The following is a 7,910-nucleotide window of genomic DNA, read 5'->3' as shown; positions in this document are numbered from 1 at the left end:
CTATAAAAATTATTTTATGCATTTTATAAAGGTGCTCTGAATACCCAGCAGCACAAATTATGGATCGAAATAACCAACGCAGTCAACAGCATTGGCTCTCAATAAAGAAATCCCTCTGACAACCGCAAGAAGTGGAATACTTTAAAATCTAGTCTCCGGGCTAAAGCCGCATCAATCAATGCGAAAATCAAACAAACTGGCGGAGGATCGGCATTTGATTTGCCAGTACTTACTCCATTGGAAGAGAGGGTAAAAGCTCTATTTGCAGAGGTGTCATATGCCGGAATACCAGGTGGTATCGACACTGCATATGATGCAGCAGCTTCTGGAAGTACAGAGTAAACATTCATATTTGTAACGTACTTTCTCAAAAATAATTACATTCCAACTATTAAAGCCACTATAGTTAAATTTAAATACAATGGTAAAAGCTGAATAAAATGGTTAACTGAATAATTGAAAATAAGGAAAAGATTAAAAACCATTGCACGACATACAAATTATATACAGCCCAAACATTAACATGCAAAAATAAGCAAATCCAAAATATTTAAATACAGGCACAACATGCGAATATGTGTAAAGCACTAATAATTACAAATTTAAATGTTTTTTAAGGAATGCTCCAGAGACCTTCCAGTTTGTGGATGAAATAGCCCTGTAATTGATAAATAATTACCAATAAATTGAATTATTCGTATTAACCTTAGCTATAATACATTTCTAGAGATGGCCAATCAACTAAAGAAAATGGCGGCGATAGCAATCCTTTTCAGAGGATATTTAATGCTGTGGCACGACATCACAAGTGGAATTTCTATTTCCAGTAAGATTGCTATCAATTTGGACTTGTTGTTCATAGTAATACAAATGTTGTTATAGGTTTCGATGATGGTCAATATGGTGAAAGTGTTCAAAGCCCTACACATAGCTTCCAAGAGCACAACGAAGCCAGTACCACCCCAATTGTAGCTGTTCCGAGTGCTTCGCCAGAAGTGGTATCAAAAACATCTGCAGATAAAATTTATAACATTAGTATGAATAATATTTGCAAAAAAAAGGGCAATACCTGGCGGGGAGATGGTTTTATAATATCCACTACTATCAGTTTCTGGCTGCTTGGCCGTCATCAGTCGTAGGCAGGGAAACTTCCACTTCAAGCTCATCCATATTCTTCTTATAGTTCTCTCGTGTTCAAGGAGAGAATTGGTGATGTTCTGGACGGTTTTGCATCTGAGGAAAAAAAGCTCGCAGTTGAAATTGTCGAGTCAAAGGAAACTCAGCAAGAAATAAGGGACACTTTGATCCGAGTAGCTGATACCTCAGAGAGGAATACTTCAGCTCTTGAAGTAGTGGCCGACAGTTGTAGAAGGTTCACTGATGCACTTGAAAGACTGGTGGCTTGTGAAGAGCGAAAGACGGAAGCAATAAGCCAGCTATTGCTAGCAGTCACTTTTGGTCAATTGCAGCCACCTGTTATGGTAGATTAGGCGTTAAATTAATTTTTCTGGTTATGATGCCAGAGGATTTAGGCCTGAACCCAATTTCAGTTATTTAAATCGAATGTGGGGATGGGATACCTCGTAAAAAATACACCATTATTTCTACCTTCAGGGTGGTGTGGAAATGAAATAACTCACATGATTTTTTATTCATAAAAATGTTATATAAAGTTTGACGATACCTTTACAAGCTGTTGTCTCTTCTATAAATTGCATTTTCTTCTAAGCCTAACGCAGCTATTGCGGCGACAGCAGCAACAGCTTCGGGAAGCGCCATAGTGAAAAATGATACCAAAATGGCGGAACAAGCGCCGGAAGTCAAAATGTTACGTAACACTCATGACGTAACCACAGCCAATAGAAAAGCAAAGGCAAGAGAATTCCCGCCAAACATTTCAGCCAACCGGAGCTTCTTAAGCAAGAGGGCGGTTCCCTTCTTGCCTAGGGGGTCACGCAGAATACGGCTGAATCAGCCGTATTCTGCATGACCCCCAGAAACTGATTTGAGGAACGTATTCAGCCGTATTCTGCGTGACCCCCTAGGCAAGAAGGGTACCGCCCTCTTGCTTAAGAAGCTCCGGTTGGCTGAAATACACAGGAAACAGTTCTCCCTCCCCCCATTCAAGCCTTCTTGCTTTGGCCCTTCTATTGGCTTATCACACGTCATTACTATGACGCAAAGATGATATAGATAGTTCAGTTCAGCTTCAAGCAGTTCACTCATAGACTATTTAATATGGCCTGGACTAAGCAATACTTAATAGTCTGTTTATTTTCAGTTCCCAGCTTAGTGGCCTGCCATCTATTTGTGACCCTCACAAATTATCTACATTCAGTTCGCCATCTATTTGTAACCCTTAAAATAAATATAATTTTATTCGCCATCTATTTGTGACCCTCACAAATTATCTACATTCAGTTCGCCATCTATTTGTAACCCTTAAAAATAAATATAATTGTATTCGCCATCTATTTGTTATTGTTAAAAATAATTAAAAAGTTAAATAAATATTTTTGTTAGAATTATTTATAACATAAATTAAACATATAAGTCTTTTTTATTACCTACAAATTATTTAAACAAATTTTGTTCATAAAACATAACCTCTTGACGTTTAAGTATTACCTAACCTCTTTTAATAATATAGAATTAACATGCAATAATGGTGCTGTTATTTTCAATTTGCATTTATTCAATCCAATTTAATCGTTGTAATACAATAATAAACAAACAAAAATAAAAACCATCACAAAATCAATCTGTAGTATGTTGTAACAATTAATGGTATAATTTTGTTTATATGTTAAAATAAAAATATCCTCTTTTGTTGGTTTTGATTATTTGTATAACAAGCTAAAAAAAATTGGATCTTGAGAACATTTACCCTTGGTAATGGCACCAGGTTAAAGGCAGAGCCTTTTCTTATAAAGAAACCAATATCCTCCTATCAAAGATGGATTAACGAAACTTTTCAGAACTTTGACAACATAAAGGTGTATTACATATCTTAATTAAGAAAGCTCTGGTTAATAAAAGCATGATGGGAGAAATTTAGAAATTTCTCGCGTTAGCTCTATAAAAATTATTTTATACATTTTATAAAGGTGCTCTGAATACCCAGCAGCACAAATACTGGATCGAAATAACCGACGCAGTCAACAGCCTTTGCTCTCAATATCGAAATCCCTCTGACAACCGCAAGAAGTGGAATACTTTAAAATCTAGTCTCCGGGCTAAAGCCGCATCAATCAATGCGAAAATCAAACAAACTGTCGGAGGATCGGCATTTGATTTACCAGAACTTACTCCATTGGAAGAGAGGGTAAAAGCTTTATTTTCAGAGGTGTCATATGCCGGAACACCAGGTGGTATCGAAACTGCATATGATGCAGCAGCTTCTGGAAGTAGAGTAAACATTCATATTTCTAACGTACTTTCTCAAAAATAACACCGCGTATTACATTCCAAATATTAAAGCCATTATAGTTAAATTTAAATACAATGGTAAAAGCTTAATAAAATGGTTAACTGAATAATTGAAAATAAGGAAAAGATTAAAAACCATAGCACAACATACAAATTAAATACAGCCCAAACATTAACATGCAAAAATAAGCAAAGCCAAAATATTTACATACAGGCACAACATGCGAATATGTGTAAAGCACTAATAATTACAAATTTAATGGTTTTTTAAGGAATGCTACAGAGACCTTCCAGTTTGTGGATGAAATAGCCCTGTAATTGATAAATAATTACCAATAAATTGGATTATTCGTATTAACCTTAGCTATTATACATTTCTAGAGATGGCCAATCAACTAAAGAAAATGGCGACGATAGCAATCCTTTTCAAAGGATATTTAATGCTGTGGCACGACATCACAAGTGGAATTTCCATTTCCAGTAAGATTGCTATCAATTTTTACTTGTTGTTCATAGTAATTCAAATGTTGTTATAGGTTTCGATGATGGTCAATAGGGTGAAAGTGTTCAAAGCTCTACACATAGCTTCCAAGAGCACAACGAAGCCAGTACCACCCCAATTGTAGCTGTTCCGAGTGCTTCGCCAGAAGTGGTATCAAAAACATCTGCAGATAAAAATTATAACATTAGTATGAATAATATTTGCAAAAAAAAGGGCAATACCTGGCGGGGAGATGGTTTTATAATATCCACTACGAGACTGATTTGAGAACGCTTTCCTCAAATCAGTTTCTGGCTGCTTGGCCATCATCAGTTGTAGGCAGGGAAACTTCCACTTGAAGCTCAACCCTATTCTTCTTATAGTTCTCTCCTGTTTAAGGAGAGAACTGGTGATGCTCTGGACGGTTTTGCATCTGAGGAAAAAAAGCTCGCAGTTTAAATTGTCGAGTTAAAGGAAACTCAGCAAGAAATAAGGGTCACTTTGATCCGAGTAGCTGATACCTCAGAGAGGAATACTTCAGCTCTTGAAGTAGTGGCCGACAGTTGTAGAAGGTTCGCTGATGCGCTTGAAAGACTGGTGGCTTGTGAAGAGCGAAAGACGGAAGCAATAAGGCAGCTATTGCTAGCAGTCACTTTTGGTCAATTGCAGCCACCTGTTATGGTAGATTAGGCGTTAAATTATTTTTTCTGGTTATGATGCAAGAGGATTTAGACCTGAACCCAATTTCAGTTATTTTAAACGAATGTGGGGATGGAATACCTCGTAAAAAACACACCATTATTTCTACCTTCAGGGTGGTGTGGAAATGAAATAACTAACATGATTTTTTATTCATAAAAATGTTAAATAAAATTTGACGATACCTTTACAAGCTGTTGTCTCTTCTATAAATTGCATTTTCTTCTAAGCCTAACGCAGCTATTGCGGCGACAGCAGCAACAGCTCCGGGAAGCGCCATAGTGAAAAATGATACCAAAATGGCGGAACAAGCGCCGGAAGTCAAAATGTTACGTAACACTCATGACGTAACCACAGCCAATAGAAAAGCAAAGGCAAGAGAATTCCCGCCAAACATTTCAGCCAACCGGAGGTTCTTAAGCAAGAGGGCGGTTCCCTTCTTGCCTAGGGGGTCACGCAGAATACGGCTGATTCTCAAATCAGTCTCGTAGTGGATATTATAAAACCATATCCCCACCAGGTATTGCCCTTTTTTTTTACAAATATTATTCATACTCATGTTATAAATTTTACCTGCAGATGTTTTTTGATACCACTTCTGGCCGAGCACTCTGAAAAGCTACAATTAGGGTGGTACTGGCTTCGTCGTACTCTTGGAATCTATGTGTAGAGCTTTGAACGCTTTGACCATCATCGAAACCCATAACAACATTCTTATTGCTATGAACAACAAGTCCAAATTGATAACAATTGGAAATTCCTCTTGTGATGTCGTGCCACAGCATTAAATAGCCTCTGAAAAGGATTGCTATCGCCGCCATTTTCTTTAGTTGATTGGGCATCTCTAGAAATGTATAATAGCTAAGGTTAATACGAATAATTCAATTTATTGGTAATTATTTATCAATTACAGGGCTATTTCATCCACAAACTGGAAGGTCTCTGGAGCGTTTCCTTAAAAAACATTAAAATTTTGTAATTATTAGTGCTTTACACATATTCGCATGTTGTGCCTGTATTGAAATATTTTGACTTTGCTTATTTTTGCATGTTAATGTTTGGGCTGTATATAATTTGTATGTCGTGCAATGGTTTTTTATCTTATCCTCATTTTCAATTATTCAGTTAACCATTTTATGCAGTTAAATTGATCTATAGTGGCTTTAATATTTGGAATGTAATACGCGGTTTTTTTAGAAAGTACGTTACAAATATGAACTTCCAGAATCTAATGGTATTCCGGCATATGACACCTCTGCAATTAGAGTTTTAACCTCTCTTCCAATGGGGTAAGTTGTGGCAAATCAAATGCCGATACTCCGCCAGTTTTTTTGGTTTCGCATTGATTGATGCGGCTCTAGCCCGGACACTAGATTTTAAAGTATTAAACTTCTTGCGGATGTCAGAGGGATTCCTATCTTGAGAGCCAATGCCATTGACTGCATCGGTTATTTCTATCCATAATTTGTGCGGCTGGGTGTTCAGAGCACCTTGATAAAATATATAACATAATTTTTATAGAGGTAACGAGAGACGTTTCTAAATTCCTCCCAGCATGCTTTTATTAACCAGAGGTTTCTTAATTAAGATATGTAATACACCTATATGCTGTTGAAATTCTGAAAAGTTTCGTTCCTCCATCTTTGATACCAGAATATTGGTTTCTTCACAAGAAAAGGCTCTGCCTTAACCTTCTTAGGTCCCATTACCTTAATTTTTTAGCTTGTTATACATATAATCAAAACCAACAAAAGAGGATGTTTTTATTTTAACATATAGACAAAATTATGCTATTAATTGTTACAACATACTACAAATTGATTATGTGTATTGAAATGGTTTTTTTGTTTGTTAATTATTGTATTACCACGATTTAATTGGATTAAATAAATAGCAAATTGAAAATAGTAGCACCATTATTGCATATTAATTCTACATTATTAAAAGAGGTTAAGTAATACTTAAACGTTAAGAGGTTATGTTTTACGAACAAAATTTGTTTAAATAATTTGTATATAATAAAAAAGACTTAAATGTTTAATTTATGTTATAATTAATTCTAACAAAAAATAGTTATTTATAATTATTTAACTTTTTAATTATTTTAACAATAACAAATAGATGGCGAATAAAATGATATTTATTTTTAAGGATTACAAATAGATGGCGAACAAAATGTAGATAATTTGTGAGGGTCACAAATAGATGGCGAATAAAATTATATTTATTTTTAAGGGTTACAAATAGATGGCAGGCCACTGAGCTGGAAATGGAAAATAAACAGACTATTAAGTTATTGCAGAGTCCAGGCTATATTAAATCGTCTATGAGTGAACTGCCTTAAGCTGAACTGAACTATCTATATAATCTTTGCGTCATAGTAATGACGTGTGATAAACCAATAGAAGGGCCAAAGCAAGAAGGCTTGAATGGGGGGGAGGGAGAACGGTTTCCTGTGTATTTCAGCCAACCGGAGATTCTTAAGCAAGAGGGCGGTTCCTCTCTTGCCTAGGGGGTCATGCAGAATACGGCTGATTATCTTCAGAATCGTTTTTTTGGCGTTGAAGATTTAGGCTGTCTTAAAAAAGACCTCGATATTTTGACTATCGGGGTCCGTTATTTCCGCATACGTTTTTGACTCGCTTTCCTTGCTAAGCCTATTTTGAAATTTTTCCATAGCTGAAGCTGTGCTGTTAATTTCGCCGCTCGCTACATCTACATCTACTTCAATTGTTTCGGGATTTTCAATATTAGGCCTATTTGATTCGGGTTCTTTTTCGTTACTTTTCAGCTTATCTTCAGCTTTTTTTCTATAGCAATAATCAACGGTATGTCCCTTCTTTTCACAGAAGGTACAAACCTTTGAGAAAGCTTTTTCCAAATATATAGTGTATGAGTGGTTTGCAAAACGGAAGTTTATACCGTCCGGAGGATTTTTCTCCAACAGAGCATAAAATTGTTACTTAAAATTAGTAACAGGCCTACCAAAGCCGGCTACGTCTTCTGGGGGCGGATTTACGTAAATGTCCATAATATCAGATGTGATTTTGCAAAACCTTGAAATTAGTGACTTTAAGTAATCATTTGGTACTTCTGGCATAGCGTTAGATATGATTATTCTTTCAGAGCTTTTCGTTAGCCGCTCTACATTTACTTGTTGGTTATTTATTTCGAAACCAGAGATTACCAAGGCTTCAGCCATTTCTGGGGTACTTACATACGCTAGTACACGCCCATTGGAGACGCGACCGCAATGTATAGCGTTGCCTATTCCAATCACTAGATTAATAGCGACGGCGTA

At 36.2% G+C, this 7,910-nt stretch overlaps 2 long non-coding RNA genes across 2 annotated transcripts; both read right to left on the bottom strand.

The window, feature by feature from the left end:
• Positions 1 to 563: 563 nt before the first annotated feature.
• On the bottom strand, positions 564 to 1,102 carry LOC149934196 (uncharacterized). The gene is made up of 3 exons (XR_016472311.1): positions 1,070 to 1,102; positions 720 to 1,011; positions 564 to 658 (listed from the first exon to the last, which is right to left on the bottom strand). It is a non-coding gene; the product is annotated as an uncharacterized LOC149934196 (long non-coding RNA).
• A 2,701-nt stretch (positions 1,103 to 3,803) lies between these two features.
• On the bottom strand, positions 3,804 to 4,298 carry LOC149934195 (uncharacterized). The gene is made up of 2 exons (XR_016472296.1): positions 4,153 to 4,298; positions 3,804 to 4,094 (listed from the first exon to the last, which is right to left on the bottom strand). It is a non-coding gene; the product is annotated as an uncharacterized LOC149934195 (long non-coding RNA).
• Positions 4,299 to 7,910: the final 3,612 nt, after the last annotated feature.

Source organism: Leiobunum rupestre, chromosome 7 (genome assembly GCF_980474605.1).
Source record: "Leiobunum rupestre chromosome 7, qqLeiRupe1.1.hap1, whole genome shotgun sequence".
Lineage (NCBI taxonomy): Eukaryota > Metazoa > Arthropoda > Arachnida > Opiliones > Sclerosomatidae > Leiobunum > Leiobunum rupestre.
Note: the sequence above shows the minus strand (reverse complement) of the source record. Positions and strands in the feature narration are given on the sequence as shown.